The sequence below is a fragment of the Macaca nemestrina genome, chromosome 14 (assembly GCF_043159975.1).
Source record: "Macaca nemestrina isolate mMacNem1 chromosome 14, mMacNem.hap1, whole genome shotgun sequence".
In the NCBI taxonomy this organism is placed as follows: Eukaryota; Metazoa; Chordata; class Mammalia; order Primates; family Cercopithecidae; genus Macaca; species Macaca nemestrina.
This window is the reverse complement of record NC_092138.1, coordinates 66,929,556-66,953,372: the sequence shown is the minus strand read 5'-3', so window position 1 is coordinate 66,953,372 and position 23,817 is coordinate 66,929,556. Positions and strand designations below refer to the sequence as shown.

General features: G+C 44.3%; 1 protein-coding gene across 4 annotated transcripts in view; it reads left to right on the top strand.

The window, feature by feature from the left end:
- Nucleotides 1–2,406: 2,406 nt before the first annotated feature.
- LOC105477165 (F-box protein 10) overlaps nucleotides 2,407–23,817 on the top strand; it is a 67,711-nt gene continuing 46,300 nt past the window's right edge. The window contains exons 1-2 of one of the 4 annotated variants that reach the window (XM_071078028.1): nucleotides 2,429–2,577; nucleotides 3,076–3,210. The gene's annotated coding sequence lies outside the window, so the exon portion shown is untranslated. Of the gene's footprint in view, nucleotides 2,578–2,657; nucleotides 2,896–2,921; nucleotides 3,211–23,817 lie in introns of those variants that run through there. The other 3 variants (XM_011733539.3, XM_071078031.1, XM_071078030.1) reach the window with 3 other exon arrangements.

The following is a 23,817-nucleotide window of genomic DNA, read 5'->3' as shown; positions in this document are numbered from 1 at the left end:
CTGGAATACAGTGGTGCACAATCTTGGCTCACTGCAACCACCAACTCCCAGGTTTAAGCGATTCTCCTGCCTCAGCCTCCTGAGTAGCTGGGATTATAGGCACACGCCACCACACCCAGCTAATTTTTGTGTTTTTAGTAGAGACAGGGTTTGACCATGTTGGTCAGGCTGGTCGCAAACTCCTGATGTCATGATTCATCCGCCTCAACCTCCCAAAGTGCTTGGATTACAGGTGTGAGCCACCACGTCCGGCCGTGAGCTGCTTTTTAAATCACTCCACTTGGATGACACACAGGCATCTCAAAATTATTTTTAATTGATAATTATATATATTTATGGGGTGCATGTGATATTTGACTCATGCATACAATGTGTAATGATCAAATCAGGGTATTTAGGATATCCATCTCAAAAATGTATCATTTATTTGTATTGGAAACATTTAAATCTTTTAGCTATTTTGAAATATACAATAAATTATTGTTAATTATAGTCACAGTCACACTACTGTGCTATCGAATGCTAAAATTTATTCCTTCTTTCCACTTCTGTACCCATTAACCAACCTCTCTCTATCCCCTTCCCCTCCCAGCCTCTCTGGTAACTGTCATTCTACTTGCCAACTCCATGAGATCAACTTTTTAGCTCCCACGTATGAGTGACAACATTCAATATTTGTCTTTCTATGCATGGCTTATTTCACTTTACATAATGACGTCTAGTTCCATCTGTGTTGCTGCAAATGACAGGCTGAATAGTATTCTGTTGTGTATATATGCCACATTCTTTTTATCCATTCATCTGTTGATGAATACTTAGGTTGCTTCCATATCTTGGCTATTGTGAATAGTGCTACAATAAACACGGGGATCCAGGCATACCTTTGATATACTGATTTACATTCTGGATAAATATCCAGCAGTGGGACTGCTGGATCATATGACAGTTCTAGTTTTAGTTTTTTGAGAAACCTCCATACATTTTTCTATAATGGCTGTATAATTCAGTGTATGAGAGTTCCCTTTTCTCCATGTCCTCACCAGCATTTGTTATTTTTTTTGTCTTTTTGTTAATAGCCATTCTAACTGACAGTGTCAAATTTAACAAGTTCAAATGGGAGTTCTTGATCTGCCCCCACTTCCAAATATGTTCCCCTTACAATAGTTCCCATTTCAATAAATATCACCTCCATGGGCCCAGTAAGTAGGTTAAGCTACCAATCTCTGCTTCCACTCTTAACTCCTGTCTTCACATAGTAGCTGACATACTGTTTTAAAAGGTATCAAATCCTCCACCCCTTCAGTGGCTTCCTGTTACATACAATTTTAAAATCCTTATCATGGCCTACTAAGTGCTGCATGATCTGGCCCCTGCCTACCTTTCTGATCTCACTTCTCCCCGTTAAAAAGCTTCAGAGAAGCTAGACGTTTTCCATTTCCACAAAGAGCAATCTTTTCTCCTTCAGCCCAATCCACTTGGCCCAAGAGCTTTCACAGGGCTTACCCTGCCCCGCTTCCATTTGGCTCTTTATCTTACTCTGAGAGGTCTTCCTTGACTACCCTTCCTTGGTCCCTAATTTATTTAGTTTTATTTTTGAAACAAGAGGCTCACCCTGTCACCCAGGCTGGAGTGCAGTGGCATGATCATGGCTCACTGTTAACCTCGAACTCCTGGGCTCAAGCGATCTTTCCTCCAGCCTCGGCCTCCAAAAGCGCTGGGATTACAGGCATGAACCACCACACCTGGCCCCTATTTATAAATTACAGTTCCTTCCGTACATTTTCTACAATTTTAAAGACATATTGGTTTAAATGACGCTTGATTACTGTCTACTTTCTCCACTACAGAATTAACTTAAGGAGAATAGGAACCATACCTGCTTTGTTCAGTTTTGGGCTCGTAATAGTAACGGCACCAGCAGCAACAAACATACAGCATTTACTTTGTGGCAGGCATTATGCTAAGCGCCATACATACAACTAATTTAATATGTACTCCTAGTATATTGTCTGGACGTAGCCAATGGTCAGGTTGTTCAATGAATGAACCCAGCCCCTACATGCTCACCTACAGGGAGCCTAGCACCCCTGGAAACTGCTCCTTATACTGTTAGATAACTGGTGCTCGCAGGAATCTTATTTACACCGTATTGGCCTTAGCATGTCTCCCTGCAGTTTCCACCCACTGGTTCTATTTCTGCCCCTTCTGGGGCCACGCAACACGAGCCTGAATCGTCCTTCCGCAAGCTCGCCTTTGCAGTACCCGAAGACCCACGCGCCCCCTCCTGGTCTCCATTCCTCCCACCTCCCGGTGCCCCTCCGGCAGATACAGCTTTTCTGCGCGGTGGTCGGGAAGCCCAGCCCCGGCTAGCCAGCTGCTCCCGGCATCCTTCGCCGCCTTGCGCGTCACGTGACGGCCGCGGCCCCACACGATCCCCAGGCAGCTGTCCGCCCCCGGGCGGGGCTGGCCGCACGCCGCAGTCCTACCGGCTGCTGCGGCTCCGGGGCGGGTGGCGGGTGGCTTCCAGGGCACGGGCGGCCGCGGCCCGGACTCCGTGGTGGGCGAGCGCCCTGCGAGGTAAGCGGCCGGTGCGCAGAGGCTGCGGGCGAACTTGGGCGTCGGGGGAGGGGACCCGGGGCGCTTCCCCAGGCGACCGACCCAGGAAACGCCGTTCGGTCCTGGCCGAGACTGAGCGTCTGGTCGGGCTTCGGGCATCAGGGGTCTGGCAGAAACGTGAGGGGTGCCCTGAGGCCGCCCGCGGCTCCGCGCTCTCCCGGCACCCGGAGGCTCAGGCACCCCGACGGAGAGCTGTGCCTTGGTTTCCCCTCCCGTAAAACTACCGGACGCCGAGGATGTATCTCAGCGGTGCCTCCAGCCCTGAGATTTTTCGAGTGTGTAAGTGAAGTCGAAGAAGAAACTGACTCTTGGGATGGGGAAGACCCTTCACCTAGGAACGCAGGGGCAAATATGGGGCTGGGCATCCACTGTGTGTTTTATGCAAATCGCAAGCCTCTCAGAGACGGTTTCTTCATTTTTAAACAAAAAGTGATAACGCCTGTCCTGCCTCGCTCTTAGGACTGCAGTGAAGAACAGAGGGGAAAGTCATTTGAGGAGCCAGAACTCGAGTCAGCTGTGGGTTCAGATCCCAGTTCTGCCACTTATTGGCTTTGTGACCTTGAGCCAGACTGATTCCTCATCTGTTAAAAGGAGGTAATAAGCTCATAGGTTGCTGGGAGGATTAATTGTAAAGGGTTTAGCACACAATGTCTAGCTCAAAAGCCTCAGTAGATAATGCTGTTAATATAAGCATTATTAGTAAGCTAGAGATTGCCCCACGTAAGGGTTTTTTTGGTTTTTGTTTTGTTTTAGGCAGAATAATCACTTTTGTTTCTATATTTTTAGTCCTGAAAACTGCCGTTTTGGTTTTAAGACCTCTTCCCTTTTTCTCATTCTGGGCCCCTTTTGCCTTCTCTTTTACAATTGGCATATGAACCTGTTGTTCCTACTATATGAGTCAGGCTGGATGGGAACGTCAATTTACTTGAGCAGATGGGTATCAGATTCCCTCTGAGGGGAGAGAAAAGTGCCAGGCATGTGTTGCCACCAAAAAAAACCAGAGTACAGTGATTGACTGTCAGAGCTGGAGGATGCCTGGGAAACCATCTAATCCAGCTGTCTCCTTTGCAAATGGAGAGACTGGACCCAGAGGGACGACAGGACTTTGATTTTGCTCAGGACCCAACAGAGTGTTGGCAATGGGTAGTGGAGAGGACGGACCTTTTACCAGGCGCTGTGCTTTCCCTCAGTTCTAATCTCATTCTGCGTTTATTCAGCAGCTATATGGAACCCCTACTGTGTCTTGTACACCTACTAGGATCTGGACATAGAGCAGTGAACAAGACACACATGGTCCCTGTCCTCACGGGGCTTTTTCTAGAGCTAGCTGTGTTAGTTTGAGGTTATATAATGTTATATATATATATATCCATCTCCCTGCCCGTTCTCATTACATTTTAAAATAACAATAAGCTGCAGCTCGCAGTGAGCTTACCTCATAGCAGCTGGCCTCCAGGGATAGGAGCACACAGAGAGACCTGAATTATTTCAGGATCCCTCACACCAGTTCCAGAGCCCTTGTTGGAGCCTGGTGAGATTTGAGAGACTGGAGAAAAAGCTGCTCTGTCAGGGCTTTTAAGAAAGGATTTCCTTCTGCCCTGGAGCACTTGGATTTCTTTGTATTTCTGGTTTCAGGCCTCTTATTGTTTTTAGATTTCTGAAAAGAGCCGACTTCACCGTAGTGCCTTCATTTTGGTTGCCGTGGTTATCAGGGGAATTGTATTTTTGTGATCGCACAAGTAGCTGTTAAGCAATAAATGGTCAAGCAGTCACCAGTTCACCATGAGTTTCCGTTCTCTGGTTTGTTTCAGTTGCAGTGCAGTTACACTATTCCTTCCTTCCCTCCCTCCTTTTTTCCTTCAATAAACTTGCATTGGTGGCCGTGCCAAGCGGAGTGGGAGTGAGTAGAAATAGATAAAAACATACGTAGACTTTGGCCTTAGGGACCTCAGATTCTTTGGCAGGGATAAAACTGAGGGCAGATTAGTGGGGGCTCTAATGATGTAGATAGGGAGTCAGCAAGAGCTCTCAGAGATGGGAGGGATGGTGTCCTGGGCAACCAAGAAGACATCACTTGCTTTTCACAGGATGATGTGAAATAAACAAATTCCTTTTACCTGCTTCAGTCAGGAAATAGATGGAACAAGCTTTGTTCTTTCAGTTTGCCTTAATGAATGAACCTATTCTTGAGTTACCTGTCCTGGCTTTTGTTTGAAATGTCTGCTAGTTTCTCTCATTACCCTCTTTCTGTTAGTTTAGTGATTATTAGTTTCCCAGTCGTCTAAAATGTTTGATATTGTATACATAAAGGAATGTATACAAAGAGACATTTGATTAAGATTTTTGTCTATTTCAGTTTAGATGTTTAACATATATGTCTCATTTCACAAGTTGGGTTTAAATTCACTCATATATTTCCTTATTTTTTCTAAGTAGACTCCCAAGTCCTCTGTAATGCCCTTATTAGTGAGAATTCCAGTGTCTCCTTCTCCAAGCTCTCTGGGGCTTATACATTCCAAAGAGGTCAGTCTTACTGTCACTCTCCAGAGGGGAGAGAACTGCATTGTCTGAGGAGTCCACACACATTGTCATTCCTGACACCGCTATATGGCATCACTGTTGAGCTGTCCTACACAGTCCACGAATGTGTGATCACTGCTGTCCAACGCCCTTATTGGACTAAATCTCTGCTAGCATGATTCCATGCTTGGTTTCCAAGGTTAGAGCTTGTTTTATTTATGCTTGCGTGCTCAGCCATTCTCCCCAAAGCACCTCACTCTGGGCTTTTTGTTGAGCTTTTCACCAGGCTGGGTTCCCCTGCTCTCCTGGAGAGTTCTCTTTTAGGGCATTTGGGGCCCTTCCTGCTAGCAGCCTTGGTCATGGTCATCTAGACCACCCAAGAGATGTCTCTGTTTTCCAACTTCTTATCAGAGTTTGCGGACTTAATCCCTTCTCTTCCTAACCTTAACCCAAATCCCTTTGGCAAATTGGTTCCGCATACTCTCCCGGGTTCTGCCTACCAAGGATTCTCAGGAATGACAGCCTTCAACAAGGTATCTACCCCAGGACTTTGGGTGCCTACTCACCCTACTTTTCCATATGTAAAGTGGGGTCCTCAGGTCACCCTGAGCAACATAGATTTAGGCATTCTGGAAAATTTACTTGGCGTGTACCCCGTTAGGGATTTTGCAGGCAAGTTTTTAATTTAAAAATAAAGGATTTTAGTTTTATCAATTTTTCTAAGAAACAATAATCAGTATATTTATTTCATTTATTTGTCTTAAACTTTTTGAATATGAAATACAGCAAATATGCATTAAAAAACTACAAATATATAGTTTAGCAAATAACTATAAAGGAAATACGCATGTAATCACCAACATGTCAAGAACCAGAACATTGCCAATACTCAGTGCCTGCTTCCAAATCATAATTTCCTCCCCCAGAAGAAATCATCTTGACTTTTGTGATAATCATTTTTTTTTTGCTTTTCTTTGTAATTATATCACCTATGTATATATCCCTAAACAATATAGTTTAAGTTTTTTAACATCACACATATAGAATCATACTGTTTGCATTTTGTGTTTTGCTTCTTTTGCTCAACTTGTTTGTGAGATGCATCCATGTGGCAACCTCACTTATTTTCATTGCTAACAGTGTTTCATGGTATGACTGTGCCACAATAGATGTATTCATCCTGTGGTTAATGGATACTTGAGTTACTTATAGTTTCTGACTGCCAAGTACATCCTTAGATATTTTCTGTTGTATTTGAACAAGTTTCTTTAGGTTATATATGTTAGAGTAGAATTGCTTTACTAGATAGTGTCAGACAGTTTACTTTCCCACCAGGAGTATATGAGAGTTCCAGTTGCTTCATATCTTGGCAAATAGTTGGTTTTATTGGTTTTAATGTTTTAACTATTTTCATGTGTGTATCATGATTTTCTTGTGGTTTTAACTTGCTCTCATTGCTTACTCTTGAGGTTGAGCACTTTTTTCTTTTCTTTTTTTTTTTGGAAACAGGGTCTTGCTTTGTCACCCAGGCTGGAGTGCAGTGGCATAATCATGGCTTACTGTAACCTCAACCTCCTAGGCTCAAGCGATCTCTCCCACGTCAGCCCCCTGAGCAGCTGGGACAGCTGGATAATTATTTTAATTTTTTCTTTTTGTAGAGACCAGGTCTTGCCATGTTTCCCAGGCTGGTCTCAAACTCCTGTACTCAAACTTGTCTTCCACATCAGCCTCCCCAAGTGCTGAGATTATAGGTGTGAGCTATGCCCAGCCCTTGAGTAGTTTTTTGTTGGTTAATTGGATTGCCTCTTTTGTGAACTGTCTATTGTCTCTTGCCATTTTTAAATTTTTTAGCCGGGCACGGTGGCTCAAGCCTGTAATCCCAGCACTTTGGGAGGCCGAGACGGGCGGATCACGAGGTCAGGAGATCGAGACCATCCTGGCTAACACGGTGAAACCCCGTCTCTACTAAAAAATACAAAAAACTAGCCGGGCGAGGTGGCGGGCGCTTGTAGTCCCAGCTACTCGGGAGGCTGAGGCAGGAGAATGGTGTAAACCCGGGAGGCGGAGCTTGCAGTGAGCTGAGGTCCGGCCACTGTACTCCAGCCTGGGTGACAGAGCGAGACTCCGTCTCAAAAAAAAAAAAAAAAAAAAAAATTTAAATTGATTTTTCAATAAGGAAATATATAAAGGAAATCTATTTCCTTTATTTTTTTTTCAATAAAGGAAATATATATCCTTTATATATTTTGGTTAGTGGCCCCCCTGTCCGTTGTACATTTTAAAAGTATCTTCTTATACTGTATGGCTCTCTTTTCACCTCTGAAATGGTGATATCTTAGATCCCATTCTGTAGAAGCAGGGCATTATTAAAATAGGGATTCTTGTTCAAGTGGGACTGTGGGAGAAGCGCTCAGGAAGAGGAGTATGAGGAAAGCTGGATTGGGGGAGGAGAGGCACAGCCTGGTGAGGGGGCAGTTGCAGTTCTCTGGAGAAAGGGACATCTGTGAGTTGTTCTCAGCTGATACCACATCTGAGTGACAGGTGTGCTAGCCAGTAAAGAGGATCTGGGTGGAACCAGTAGTATTCTCCACAGTCCACTTCTTGCACCATACAGATAGGTTTGCTTCTTTTTTTTTTTTTTTTTTTTTTTTTTTTTTTTTGAGACGGAGTCTCGCTCTGTCGCCCAGGCTGGAGTGCAGTGGCGCGATCTCGGCTCACTGCAAGCTCCGCCTCCCAGGTTCACGCCATTCTCCTGCCTCAGCCTCCCGAGTAGCTGGGACTACAGGCGCCCACAACCGCGCCCGGCTAATTTTTTGTATTTTTAGTAGAGACGGGGTTTCACCGTGGTCTCGATCTCCTGACCTTGTGATCCGCCCGCCTCGGCCTCCCAAAGTGCTGGGATTACAGGCGTGAGCCACCGCGCCCGGCCTAGGTTTGCTTCTTATATTAAGTTCACTCTATCCAGGTACAGCTTCTCCAGGATTTAGGTTAATCACAAATCCTGGGAAAACTTATAAGAGGAAGGTAAGTGAGACAAATTACAACCGTTGGTCCAGAAATCTAACACATGCCCATATCATCCTCTTCCACCATCCATTTTAGTTTCCCCTCCTTTGAGCCTTGAATGTATGATAGAACTTGGTGATGAAGCCACCTGGGCTTGGAGGTGTGAAGTGTATTTTCTTTGCAATCTTATTTTTGACCACAGATTCAATGTCTTTAATGGTTCCAGGGTGATTTTGTTTTTATATTTCTTAACTAAGTAATATTTTCCTGGGAGTTTATCCCTTCATATTTATTTACATAAAGTTGTTTATAATATTTTCTTTTTTCGAGACGGAGTCTCGCCCTGTCGCCAAGCTGGAGTACAGTGGCGCGATCTCAGCTCACTGCAACCTCCGCCTTCCGGGTTCAAGCAATTCTCCTGCCTCAGCCTCCTGAGTAGCTGGGATTACAGGCACGCACCACCACACCCAGCTAATTTTTTGTATTTTTAGTAGAGACGGGGTTTTACCACATTGGCCTGGATGGTCTCGATCTCTTGACCTTGTGATTTGCCCACCTCGGCCTCCCAAAGTGCTGGGATTACAGGTGTGAGCCACTGCACCCGGCCGTTTATAATATTTTCTTATCCTTTGGTGTACAACATCTGTAGGGATATCCCCTCTTCCATTCTGATTTCATTTTAATGCTTTTTTTTTTTTTCCCCTTCTTCGTTGGTTTTAGTAGAGGTTCTTTTCAGAGAACCTGCTTTGATCATCAGTGATAGTCTTCATAATAAATTTGTTTTCTGTTTCCTAAGTTCTGCTCTGTTCTTTATTTTTCTCTTCTATTTTCCTTGGATATATTTTGTTCTTTTTCTGACTTCTTGAAATTGATGTTTAGTTTCATTAATTTTTATCTTTTTGATTCTTTCTATTTAAGGTTATACATTTTTTTCCAAATTCTGTTTCAGCAGGAGTTCACAAGTTTTGATATATGGTATCTTTGTTGTTTATTTCTTTTCTTCTTTTTTTCTGAGACAGACTTTCACTCTTGTTGCCCAGGCTGGAGGGCAGTGGCACAGTCTCGGCTCACTGCAACCTCTGCCTCCTGGGTTCAAGTGATTCTCCTGCCTCCTCAGCCTCCCAAGTAGCTGGGATTACAGGCATGCGCCACCATGCCCAGCTAAGGTATTTTTGTATTTTAGTAGAGACAGGGTTTTACCATGTTGCTCAGGCTGGTCTCGAACTCCTGACCTCAGGTGATCCACCCGCCTTGGCCTCCCAAAGTGCTGGGATTACAGGCATGAGCCTTCTTAGTTGTTTATTTCTAAAAATATTCTAATTTCCATTGTAATTCTTTCTTTAACCAATAGGTATTATATTCGAGAAATGTGTTTTGTAATTTCCAAACATACTAACATTTTCTAATTATCCTTTTTTTTTTTTTTTTTTGAGACTGAGTCTGGCTCTGTCGCCCAGGCTGGAGTGCAGTGGCCGGATCTCAGCTCACTGCAAGCTCCGCCTCCCGGGTTTACGCCATTCTCCTGCCTCAGCCTCCCGAGTAGCTGGGACCACAGGCGCCCGCCACTTCACCCGGCTAGTTTTTTGTATTTTTTAGTAGAGCTGGGGTTTCACCGTGTTAGCCAGGATGGTCTCGATCTCCTGACCTCGTGATCCGCCCGTCTCGGCCTCCCAAAGTGCTGGGATTACAGGCTTGAGCCACCGCACCCGGCCAATTATCCTTTATTAATCAACTGTGGTCAGTGAGCTTGTTCTGTTTTTTGTTTGTTTTTGAGACAGCCTCACTGTCTCCCACATTGGAGTACAGTGGTGTGATCATAGCTAACTGCAGCCTTGACCTCCTGGCTCAAGCAATCCTCCTGCCTCAGCCTCCCCAAGTAGCTGGGAGGACTACAGGTGTGAGCCACTGTGCTCGATGCTGTATAATTTTAATCCTTTGAAATTTCTTGATACTTCTGTTAGGGCTGTGTTTATGGTCAGTTTTTATAAATGTTCCATGTGTATTTGAAAGTAATGTGTATTCTACAGTTACTGGATTCAATGTCCAATGAACTGCCATTAGATCAAGTTTATTAATGGTGTTCAAATCTTCTTTATCCTTACTGAGTGATTTTTTTTTCCTATGTATTATAGAGAGATGTGTTTAAATATCTAACTATAATTATGAATTTGTCTACTTCATCTTTTAATTTTTTATTTATTTATTTATTTTTGCTTTATATCTGTAAGGCCATATTATCAGGTACATACAAACATAAAGTTGTTTTATCTTCTTGGTGAATTAATTTACTTTTTATCATTATGAAGCTGCCTTTTTTGTTTCTAATACTTTTTTTTTGCCTTATACTTTATCTGACAGTATAGCTATGCCATCTTTTTAAAAATCTACACAAGGTATATTTTTTCCATTACTTTTATCTTTTCTGTAACTGTGTTTTAGGTAAGTCTCTTATAATTGGGTTTTGGTTTTTTAAACCCTGGGAAAACTTAAAAGGAAGTTTTTGGGTTTTGGTTTTTTAAACCTTGGGAAAACTTATAAGGAAAATTTATAAGGGAAAACCCTGACTTTCTTTGTCTTTTAGTTAGAACATTTAGTCCATTTTCGTTAATAGCACCACTGATGTATTTTTGTTTAGGTCTGCCTTATTTTATGCTTTCAATCTGTTTGTCCTGACAGTTCTCCATTTCATTATAGCTGTCTTCCCTTCTTTGGGGCTATTTTTCATCATTCACCTTTTTTTTTTCTACTAATGTGGATGTGATACACGTTTTCTTAATGATTATGCTTGAAATTTCAATTTGACCAAAGTTGATAGATTTCGGTTATAAGTGGTGAATATCCTTACTTTTTTGGACAGATAGGACAGCAACCTTAGACCACATGAACTGCATTTATCCTTTTTCCACCTTAGGGTAGATGAGATGTAAATACAATGTATCAACCTTGATTAGAGTCTTACTAGCCTACAGAGAGAAAAAGGAAGTGAGTAAAGAATTCACCTGAGAATCAACAAAGTAAATTGGGCCGGGGGGGGGGGGGGGGGGGGGGGCGGGCAGGGGTGTGCCAGTGGCTCACACCTGTAATCCCAGCACTTTAGGAGGCTCAGGTGGGCGGATCGCCTGAGGTTGGGAGTTCGAGACCAGCCTGGCCAGCATGGTGAAACCCCATCTCTACTAAAAATACAAAAATTAGCGGGGCGTGGTAGCAGGCGGCTGTAATTCCAGCTACCCGAGAAGCTGAGGCAGGAGAATCACGTGAATCCTGGAGGCAAAGGTTGCAGTGAGCCGAGATCGGACCATTGTACTCCAGCCTGGGCAACAGAGCAAGACTCCATCTCAATAATAATAATAATAATTTACTTGAGAAAACTGTATATTTGTCAGGATTTGTTTGCTTGTAGGTGATCAGCTTAAACTATCTGAACTTGAAAAAGATTATCAGCTGGCTTTAAAAAGAAAATGTTTCTGTGTCCCTGGCCCTTTCATCTCTTGCAGTCTCTCACCTTGATTGTCTGAGTCTGGCTTCATTCCTCACATGGACTCTTTCGAGTTGCCCCATTCCTTGCAAGGGGATGGGGGATTCTTACTGTCTTCTTTGGGTTAAGTATCCATCCTGTGAGGCAGAGGACTGTACCACTCTCACTGGCAGCCCCAGCAGGACTAAATAGAGTGGAAGCAGGGTTTCCCTGATGATGCAGAAGAGGGAAGATGCTGGGCAGACATAGCTAAGGCCAGGTACAGTGGCTTGTGCCTGGAATTGCAGCACTTTGGGAGGCCGAGGCAGGTGGATCACCTGAGGTCAGGAGTTCAAGACCAGCCTGGCCAACATGGTGAAACCCTGTCTCTACTAAAAAATACAAAAATTAGCTAGGTGTGGTGCCTCCTAGTTCCTTTCTTGGAGTACTGGGGTTCCTAACTTGTGAAGTGATGATATACGAACTTCTAGCCTCACCATCACATATATATAAACTCATAGATCATGAAATAAGAATGAATTTGATCCTGCAGTTGTTATGCACTAAAATATCACTACACAATAAATGTTTACTCATAGGAATTGAGGATAAACATACTACATTTTGGTTGTTATAACTGCTCATTAAGATGATGTGTAAGGCTGGGCATCGTGGTTCACGCCTATAATCCCAGCACTTTGGGAGGCTGAGGCAGGAGGATCACTTGAGCCCAGGAGTTTGAGACCAGCCTAGGCAACATAGTGAGTGACACCTCATCTCTACAAAAAAAAAAAAAAAAAAAAATTAGCTAGGTGTGGTAGCGGCTGCCCATAGTCCCAACTACTCAGGAGTCTGAGGCTGGAGAATCACTTGAGCCCGGGAGATTGAGGCTGTAGTAAGCCAAGATCACATCACTGCACTCCAATCTGGATGACAGAGCAAGACCTTGTCTCAAAAACAAAACAAAACAAAAAAGACATATAAAAAACACCTGGCATTTAGTAAGCCCTCAAAACACCCTTGCCTGCCCCTTCAAGGACATGCAATAAATTTATGTGAGAATCAGTACTAAAACCCAGATCTGGGGACTCCCCCTACAACTCCCCTTCTGTCTCCTAGGTAAACCAAAATGAACAGGCAGTGCATTGAAAGGAGAGAGGGTCCTTATATGGCTCCAAGCCCACTCAGAAAGCACTATCAGAACACAGCTTTCTGGTTTATGTCATCAAATTTCAAAGCTGAAAATAAGAAACAGATGGTTATTTCTCAAGCTAAAGAGAGCTATGGTTTGAAGAAATGATAAGCCCAGCTGAAGTTTTTCTCATCTTCAAACTTAGGTTTTGTCTCATTTTCTTTTTTTTTTTTTTTTTTTTGAGATGGAGTCTCGCTGTGTCTCCCAGGCTGGAGTGCAGTGGCGTGATCTCGGCTCACTGCAAGCTCCGCCTCCCGGGTTCACGCCATTCTCCCGCCTCAGCCTCCCAAGTAGCTGAGACTACAGGCGCCCGCCACCACGCCCGGCTAGTTTTTTGTATTTTTAGTAGAGACGGGGTTTCACCATGTTAGCCAGGATAGTCTCGATCTCCTGACCTCGTGATCCACCCGCCTCGGCCTCCCAAAGTGCTGGGATTACAGGCTTGAGCCACTGCGCCCGGCCTTGTCTCATTTTCAATGGTGTGTGTAGGTGTGTGTACAGGGCTCTTTGGGGTTATAATATTTTACTATTACTTTAAAACAGTTTACTCCACAAACTAAGGACATTTACTTTGATTTGAAGAAAGATTTTAAATCATTAATCCATTACAGTTGCTCAGTTAATGCAGTTTGTAGTTATTTACACTGGTGCTTGTGTGCTTCATAATGTTGGAAGAGAAATTTTTTCGTTTCCTGTCAATACTAAATAGAGTTCTGAGCAGCCCTTGATTTATTTTTTTTCCACTTTTTTTTTTTTGAGACAGAGTCTTGCTTTGTTGTCCAAGCTGGAGTGCAGTGGCATGATCTCAGCTTACCGCAACCACCGCTTCCCAGGTTCAAGCGATTCTCCTGCCTCAGCCTCACAAGTAGCTGGGATTACAGGTGCCCACCACTATGCCCGGCTAATCTTACCTTTTTATTAGAAACTAAATTCCAACACTTTGATACTAATATGGCCCTCCGTGGGTAGAAAGTGTGTTTCCCTTGTTAAACAAACGCGGGACATGAAGCAAGAGTTAAGTCACCTGCCCTCAAGATTAGTCTGCAAGGGAGAGGCAGAGCCCAAACTAGAGTGTGAATGAAGCCTGTTGGGTCCCTTTCGTCTGAGTCATTTCCGCACGCATAGGGCCTTTTGTGCTGGGACTTAAGGCAGCTCCCCATGGTCCCCCAAATTAACTAGAAACTGTTTACCTTTGGCTAAGGGTGTTCCATGTGAACTGATACAACTGGCCTTTCTCACTGATCCCTTCAGACTCCTGGAGCTGCAGCCAGACTGAACCTCCCAACATGTCCTAAGCCCAGCTGAAGGTTTTCTACCTTGGGGGCTTTTGCTGATGCTGTTTCCTCTGCTACAGACCCCTTTCTTCCTCCTCTGAATGTCCCAGGCCTATGCAAATTTCAGAGTCCAGTTCAGATACCAGCTCCTCCATGAAGCTTGGCTTAGTGGTTAAAAACAGAGTCTTTGGGGTCAGGTTGGGCTTCAGCGGCTCTGTACCTCTCTAACAAGTGATTGGGGCAAGTCATTTGTCACGTTAAGTTCTCTTGGGCTTAGTTTCTTGAACTGAAAAATGAAGACAATATTAATTTCAGTCATTGCTTCTCAAATTTAGGGTGCACATAGGTTCCCTGGTGATGTTGTTAAAATGCCAAATCTGATCCAGGAAGTACAGGGTGGTGCCCAATGCCTGCCACTTCTAACAAACTCCTAGGTCCTGGGAGCACATTTTGAGTTGTAAGGCTTGAAGAGTTCTTCAGGGAATAAGATGAAATAATGCATGAAAAGCATTCAACATTGTGCCCCTCAAATAGCAGTACTTAGTAAAAGGTACCTGCTGCTGTTTTTGTTGTCTTCCATTATTATTGATTTCCCTAGCTGGAGGTCACATTTTTATTCTTTAAACAAGGACTTTCCCTTTTTTATGGCACTGTATTAGTCTGTGCTCACGCTGCTGTGAAGAAATATCTGAGACTGATTTATAAAGAAAAGACGTTTAATTGACTCAGTTCAACGTGGCGGGGGAGGCCTTAGGAAACTTACAATCATGATGGAAGGCACCTCTTCACAGGGTGGCAGGAGAGAATGAGTGCAAGAAGGGGAAATTCCAGAGACTTGTAAAAGCATCAGATCTCATGGGACTCACTATCACAGGAACAGCATGGGGGAAACCACCCCCCAGGATCCAGTTACTTCTACCTGGTCCCTCCCCTGACACATGGGGGTTGTGGGAATTATAATTCAAGATGATGTTCTGGGCAGGGACACAACCATATCATTCTGCCCCTGGCCCCTCCCAAATTTCATGTCTTCATATTTCAAAACACAATCATGCCTTTCCAACAGTCCCCACAAAGTCTTAACTCATTCCAGCATTAACCCAAAAGTCGAGGTCCAAAGTCTCATCCGAGACAAGGCCTATCCCTTCTGCCTATGAGCCTGTAAAATCAAAAGCTAGTTACTTCCTAAATACAGTGGAGGTACAGGCATTGGGTAAATACACCCATTCCAAATGGGAGAAGTTGGCCAAAGGGGCTACAGGCCCTATGCAAGTCCAAAATCCAATAGGTTAGTTATTAAACCTCAGCGCTCCAAAATGATCTCCTTTGACTGCATGTCTCCCATCCAGTTTATGCTGATGCAAGAGATGGGCTCCCAGCCTTGGGCAGCTCCAGCCCTGTGGCTTTGCAGGGTACAGCCCACCTCCTGGCTGCTTTCACAGGCTGGTGTTGAGTGTCTGCAGCTTTTGCAGGCACATGATTCAAGCTCTCGGTGGATCTGCCATTGTGGGGTCTGGAGGATGGTGGCCTTCTTCTCACAGCTCCACTGGGCAGTGCCCCAGTGGAGACGCTGTGTGGGGGCCCCGACCCCACATTTCCCTTCTATATTGCCCAAACAGAGGTTCTCCATGAGGGCTCTGCCCCTGGAGCAAACTTCTTCCTGGACATCCAGGTGTTTCTAGACATGCTCTAAAATCTAAGTGGAAGTTTCTATACCTCAATTCTTGACTTCTGTGCATCCACAGGCTCAACACCACGTGGAAGCCACCAAGGAGCAGGGCTTGCACTCTCTGAAGCAATAGCCTGAGCTATACCTTGGCCCCTTTTAGCCACGGCTGCAGCTGAAGCAGCTGGGATGCAAGGCACCATGTCCCAAGGCTGCACAGAGCAGGGGGTCTCTATGCCTGGCCCAGGACCATGAAACCATTTTTCCCTCCTAGGCCTCAGGCCTGTGATGGGAGGGGCTGCCTTGAAGGTCTCTGACATACCCTGCAGACATTTTTTATCTTGGTGATTAACATTCCTCGTTACTTGTGCAAATTTATGTGTTGGGCTTGAATTTCTGCCCAGAAAATGGGGTTTTCTTTTCTGTCACATCCAATAGGCCAGTCATTAAACCTTAAAGTTCCAAAATGATCTCCTGCAAATTTTCCAAACTTTTATGCTCTGCTTTGTCTTGAATGCTTTGCCATTTAGAAGTTTCTTCTGCCAGATACACTAAATCATCTCTCTCAAGTTCAAAGTTCCACAGCTCTCTAGGGGAGGGACAAAATGCTGCAAGTCTGTTTGCATAGCAAGAGTTACCTTTACTCCAGTTCCCAAAAAGTTCCTTATCTCCATCTGAGACCACCTCAGCCTGGACTTCATTGTCCATATCACTATCAGCATTTTGATCAAAGCCATTCAACAAGTCCCTAAGCAGTTCCAAACTTTCCACATCTTCTTGTCTTCTGAGCCCTCTAAGTCTCTAGAAGTTCCAGAATTTCCCACATTTTCCTATCTTCTTCTGAGCCCTCCAAACCATTCCAGCCTCTGCCTGTTACCCAGCTCCAAAGTCGCTTCCACATTTTCAGGTATCTTTACAGCAGCTCCCCACTCTCTGTGGTACCAATTTACTGTATTAGTCTGTTTTCATGCTGCTATGAAGAAATACCCACAACTAGGTAATTTATACAGAAAAGAGGTTTAATTGACTCACAGTTCCACATGGCTGGGGAGGCCTCAGAAAACTTACAATCATGGCAGAAGACATGGCAGGATTGTGAATGAGTGCAAGCAGGGGAAATGCCAGATGCTTATAAAACCATCAGATCTCGTGAGACTCACTATCACGAGAACAGCCTGGGGGAACCGCCTTCATGATCCAATTACCTCTACTTGGTCACATCCCTGACACATGGGAATTTTGGGGAGTATCATTCTGGATGAGATTTTGGGTGGGGACACAGCCAAACCATATCAGGTACTAAGCATTTTTCCCCTTGAATTGTGGGGTTTCTTTGGTTTTCTTTTTGTCTTTCGGGTGTTTTTTGGTAGACATATCTTTGTTTTGCCAGACTTGAGAGCAGGGTCTTTATCTGATTCCCACTGACTCACAAGGTGCTAGCCACTTGGTCTTACACACAGCAAGTGTTGAATACATACGTGGGTTCTTATTTACTTCTTTTTTTATTCCACGGGGATCTGTGTGGCAGCAGGGAATCTATAGCTAATGATTTGAGTAGTCTCAGCTCTGCTAATATACCAGATAATGATGAGGGTGATTATTTATTCAGTAAATGATTGTAGAGCACCTGCTATGGGCCAGGCGTAGTTCTGAGCATAGTACGAAGCAGTGATACAAAGTTTCTGCCCTTCAGGAGCTTACATTTTACTCAGGGGAGACAGACAATAAATGAAGAAAAGCATTTAATTCCACAGTGAATTTCCTCCTAGAGGTGCCCAGGCTCTGTCACCCGGCGCCCTAGGTCCACAGGTGTGTTTCCTTTTTCCCATGGTTCATCCCTGTGGAATAACTCAGCACTTCCTGTGTCCCCTCTGCCCCCTCACAGATCCACTCACATAAAAGCATTCGTGAGCAACGGAGACATTATTAGAGAGCTTGTGGGGAGCCAAAACAAGGGCTTCACTTTATACTCAACTGTTAGTACCAAAGAGTTCCCCTGTTGCCACTTCCTCCCACCACACAGTTCCCAAGTGCAGCTCCCTGAGGGATGTTTTTATTCCTGACCCCAGCCTGCCTGCCCGTCTTGGTGCCTGGTGAATGGCACATGGAGCCCACCCTTCCCGGAAGCAGTGGGAGTCCAGATAGCAAATGAACAAAGCAGCAGCCTTCCTTCCAGTGCCCCACAGGTGCAGAGCTCTGGACAGTGCTATGAGGGAGGTTGTTCCCACTTTCCCCTTTACAGATGTGTTTCCATTTCATCCCTTTAGATGTTAGACTGGCTGAGGGCTTGTTCATCAGACCACTTCTCTCTCTCAACTCCTTCACTAGTGATCTCAGTCCATGCCATGGCTTTAAATGTCATTCAGGTCTCTATTCAAACGTCACTTCCTCAGAGACCTTCCTTGACAACGCTGTCTGAAATAGCACATGCGTGCATATATACCCCTTAACCTGCTTTATTTCTCTTTGTAGCATTTATGTTAATATCTTTTTCGTTTATTGTCTGTCTCTGAAGGTAGGGACTTTCTCTCATTTACTGTTTTTCAGTTCTTGGAACAATGCCTGGCACATAGTAGGCAATCAACGAATGTTTGTTGAATAAATGATTTTTTTTCTCTGGAAATTCTTAAAGTCTTCATGAGGTGTATCAGGCCAGCCATTGTCAGCCTCAGTTTAGAGGCAAGGAAATAGGTTCAGAAAGGTTCAAGGACATGCTGAAGTCACAGGGCGAGGCAGCAGCAAGAGCCTGCTTGTTGACAGCCGAGTCTTATGGGACTTGCCTCCTGAGAGGGTGGCCTCTGCCTCTCCCGCTGAGGCTGGGACACCAGGTGGCCCAGAGGCATGTGGATACCTCCAGTGGGAGGTTAGGAGAGTGCTACACAGAAACTCTGAGTTCGAACACTCTTGGGACCATAAAAAATGGAACCAGGCTGGGCATGGTAACTCACGCTTGTAATCACAGTATTTTGAGAGGTTAAGGTGGGAGGATCACTTGTGGCCAGGAGTTCAAGGCTGCAGTGAGCTATGCTCATGCCACTGTACTCCAGCCTGGGCAACACAGAGAGACCTCATTTCTTAAAAAAAAAAAAAAAAAAAAAAAAAAGATTTTTTAAATCAAAAAATGGAACCACTTGGGGCCTACTTCAGACCGTGCTCCCTCCATCCCAGACAGGCTCCCATCATTGTTTTTCCAGTTCTTCACAGGCATCATGCTCCAGGTGCACAGGCTCTGGGGACATTTGTTACTTTTAATTCCACATGCAGAGGCCCCAGTGGTAAAAAGGAAGGGCAAAACTTGAATGCATTAAAAAAAAAAAAAAAGTGTCACCTTGTTCTAAGAAATCCCTGTTGCTTCATGGATATCCATGGATTAGTGTAAAGATACAGTAAATAAAGCCAAATGGAATGACAGGGAATGTGCTTGTGTGCTCGGAGTCCAGAGGGAGCAATTGTTGGCTTCATTGTAGATTCAGAGCCCTGGAGTTGGGCACACAGGCAAGTCTGGGGGGAAAGCAAGTGCTGAAGGGTAGACAGTAACCTGCTAGGAAATCCCCCTTCCCCTGAGAGGCCAGTGACTAAACCATGTACTTCCTACTATAGGTGGGCTTCTTGGAACCCCAAGAAAACGGAAGCTCCAGTAGTTTCTACCTCAGGTGGCTTGGCCCAAAATCCCCCAGACACCCTCACGTCATCCTAAGGGAAAGAAATTATAATTAATATTTGCAAAATTGTGAGTTCCTGCCCTCACTGTTCCACCTAAATACCTCTCCTGGATGGATCTCCTTAAAGTACAGCTCTGGTCAGGCCACTTCCCTTCTGAGGAATCTATAATAGACAAGTACAAGCTTCTTAGTCTGGCATTCAAGGCCTTTCCCATCGTGCAACTTGTGTAAGAGGGTAGAGCACCAGTGGCTCCAAGGGGTCAGAACTGATACCACCCGGGGGAGAGTAGTGCAGTCAATCTCAAGGTGCCCAAGGGCTTTATAATAATGCCCTTTAGAGTTTCACATGCTCTTTCAGCCAGAAATGGCTGGGCTCTGCTATGATAACAAAGAATCTGCAAGTTCTTAGTACCTTAACCCAAACAAAGGTATATTTTTCATGCATGGTGTATGTCCATCTTGGCTTGGTCAGTGTCTCTGCTTACTCTAATCATGTAAGGATCCAGGTTCCTAGAGTAACTGTCATCTCAAATGTTGCCAATTGCTGTGCCACAGAGAAAAGCAAGCTCTGAATGATCTTGCATAGGCAATGAAGTGCTCTAGTTGAGAAGTAATGCACATCTCTTCTACTCAAAACCCATTGGCTAGTACTAGCCTTGTGGCCCCATCTGACCTCAGGAGGGATCAGATATACAATCTTGTCATGTGCCCAGAAGGAAGGAAAACTGGAAGTAGTTGATGAAGAGCATTGATTCACAATACAATGTGCGTTGGATTTTTTAATCATCACAGCAAGGCTTTGGGGTGCTATCAAGGACCCCAATTTATATGTGAGGAACCTGAGGCCAGAGAGGTTAAGTGACTCATTCAAGGTCACCTGCAACTGGACCCCAGGTCTTCTGGCTTTGAAATGATTGGTCTTTCCATGATACAGAGAGAGCCGCGTCACTGAAAGGGTTGAAGCTGAGGAAGAAGGATGCTGCATCAAAGTGTGGGTGGGGCCCTTTATCACAATCACCAGGGAGCTTGTTAAAAATGCACATAATTGGTTCCACTCCAGAGATTCTGATTCTGGAGGTCTGAAATGGAGCTAGGAATAGGCCCCAAGTGATTCTTAGGTGATGGTTGAAGAGCCACAATTAAAGAATCTCTGCTATGGGAGATCCTACTAAGTCTGGCTTAAAGAGTTTCTTTTTTCGGCCAGGTGTTGTGGCTCACGCCTGTAATCCCAGCATTCTGGGAGGCCGAGGCAGGTGGATCACCTGAGGTCAGGAGTTGAAGAGCAGCCTAGCCATGGTGAAACCCCGTCTCTACTAAAAATACAAAAAATTAGCCAGGCGTGGTGATGCGCACCTGTAATCCCAGCTACTCAGGAGGCTGAGGCAGGAGAATTGCTTGAACCCAGGAGGCGGAGGTTGCAGTGAGCCGAGATCATGCCATTGTACTCAAGCCTGGGCAACAAGAGCGAAACTCCATCTTAAAAAAAAAGAATTCTTTTTTCTTGATCTCTATAAGCTGCAATAGTGCTTAATTCTTTCTGTCTCACATTGTTATCAGCTGTGACAGCAAAGGTTGCTATCACCTAATGGGCAATACATTAATTATTCACCTAAAATTTGAGGTGGGGGCACGATGGGGGCTCCTTTCTGCTTATTCATTTACTTAAAAACACTGTTATTAAGCATGTACTTTGTGCTGCATATTCGATGGTATGTGGGGTTCTTGCTATATTCTCTATAACTGAATTGTGATAGCCTAGGGTATTCCTTATTGATATGGGAAACGTGGCAAACCCATCTGGAACAGAAATTGTCAGTGCTGAGTACTATGGGATGTCACATGGGGCACACGATGCATTGACTGGGTTGAACACTTATAGAGTAAAGTAAACCAGGCTCAAGTTGACAGGGAAGCAGAGATGCATTTATGAGGGTTGGTGGTTGCGATTTGGGTCTCTCTTATAATCCCTCCTGAGACTTAGAATACTGACCATTAGCAATAAATTCCAGGAGAACCCTACTGGAAAGTCCTGCAAAAAGACCATATGGAAGCCTCTCACCTGGAAGGCTGTGTAGGTTAGGTTCCTTTAGTGTTAGCTGATTTCACTCTTGAACACCTGTCAGAGTTGCCGCTTGTGGAAGGAAAGAACATCATGGATAAAGCATCTCAGAAAGCGCACAGTGTGGCGCTCCCTGAAAGAAGAGTATAGGTTATACTCAGAGGAGCCGAGAAATCAAAAGCAGACGGGGGATTATGAGAACACAGAGCCTAACAAGTAGGTCAGAGCTCTTAGCAGTGATTAAAGATACTCCTTTCAGATGCAGCAGTTGGTCCTGGTTAAGATGAGATCGCCCACTGGGAGGAAATGTTTGGGTAGTTTGATGGTTAGCATACTTTCATATGGAAGGTTATGAAAATGGGGATAATGATGTCCTTTTGGTGGTTTTAAATTGAAGTGGCTAAATAATAAGGAAAGAAGAAATGAAACCAGGACAGCTAGAAAAGTGTTATAGATGAGCCCGTCTTTATAGGGAGATAGATAAGAAATGTAGAAAGATAAATGTAAATGGTGTGGGGACATAGTATATGTAAGCTGTTATGTGGGAGGGAGATTATCTGAGCTAGCTAGAAATGGATTTTGTGAACAGTCAAGGCCAGCTAGATGAAATGTAATATGTGAAGTAATTGAATTCAGAGAACCATGCATAGGTCACCAAAACTTTATGGAAAGACAGCAAAATAACATTTTAAAATTACTTCTCAAGTGAGGCAAGCCAAGAACATGGTTGGAGGAGAGGGCCTAACTGAGGCTGAGCTGCATCTACCCCACTCAGGGGTCCTGGCAGAGCTCCTTCCTTATGAGAATGACTTTGTGAGGAGAAAAGCAACATTCAAATTAAGTAATTAGAGGCAGAGCCATCCAAGGCCTCCGAAGGGGTAAAGAGGTCTGGGGTAAGGTTCAGAAGGGATGTAGAGTGCAAGGATATGAAGTTGTGAAGGAAAGAGTGAGTTATGTGAGAGTTCAATATAAAAGGGTTCATTTGAGCTGCCAGAGGTACTGCTCTCTTGTGATGATGGTCAGATCAGTTGTAGGTAATCATAAATCATCACTTACTGGCATCATTGCCTGAAAGAACCCATAGCCTGGGGAAAAAATCAGAATCCTACTCTCATAGTGCATGGACACGTAGACCCAGTATTGGAATAATCTAGGCACCCCGTAGCTAAGAATGCTCTCCTTATCTTTTCTGTTGCCCTGAGTAGTTGTAATAGAGAAAGGAGTCAACACCAGGTATTGAGTCTTCAGAAAGAAAAATACCCAGTCCCTATCGTAAACAATCCAGTGGAGGACGCAGAAGGCTTAGAAACAATGACCAAGCCAGTAGAAAAAGCATCTCTAATACCCCCGTTGTGGTTTTGACATATTCCATTAAAGAATACAGAACAGGCTGGGTGTGGTGGCTCACACCTGTAATCCCAGCCCTTTGGGAGGCCGAGATGGACGGATCACCTGAGGTCAGGAGCTCAAGACCAGCCTGGCCAACATGGTGAAACCCCCATCTCTACTAAAAATACAAAAATTAGCCAGGCGTGGTGGCACATGCCTGTAAAAACAAACAAACAAACAAAACAAAAATATCTTCAACCGACTTATTTTTTGACAATACAAAAGCAATTCAACAGAGAAAGGATAACCTTTTTAACAAATGGTCCTGGGACAGTTGGATAGCCATAGGCTAAAAAGAAAAACTTCAACATAAACTTTACACTTGAATAAGAAATTAACTCAAGATGGACACAGGCTTAAGTATAAAGTGTAAACTATAAAACTTTTATAAAAAAAGACAGGAAAAAATCTTTTTTTTTTTTTTGAGATGGAGTCTCGCTCTGTCGCCCAGGCTGGAGTGCAGTGGCGCGATCTCGGCTCACTGAAAGCTCCACCTCCTGGGTTCACGCCATTATCCTGCCTCAGCCTCCTGAGTAGCTGGGACTACAGGTGCCTACCACCACAACTGGCTAATTTTTTGTATTTTTAATAGAGACGGGGTTTCATCGTGTTAGCCAGGATGGTCTCAATCTCCTGACTTCGTGATCCGCCCACCTCGGCCTCCCAAAGTGCTGGGATTACAGGTGTGAGCCACTGCGCCTGGCCAGGAAAAAAATCTTTAAGATCCAGAGCTAGGTAACAAGTTCTTAGACTTTACACCAAAAGCATAATTTATAAAAGGAAAAAAAGGTAAAACGTGGTGATACTGTGGTGCTGGCGTAAGGATTGACAAATAGATCAATGAAACAATAAATAGTCCAGAAATAATCCCACACTACCATTGTTTGATTTTTTTTTTTTTAAAGGCACCAAAGCAACCCAATAAGGAAAGGAGACTGTTTTCAACAAATGGTGCTAGAATAACTTGATATCCACATAG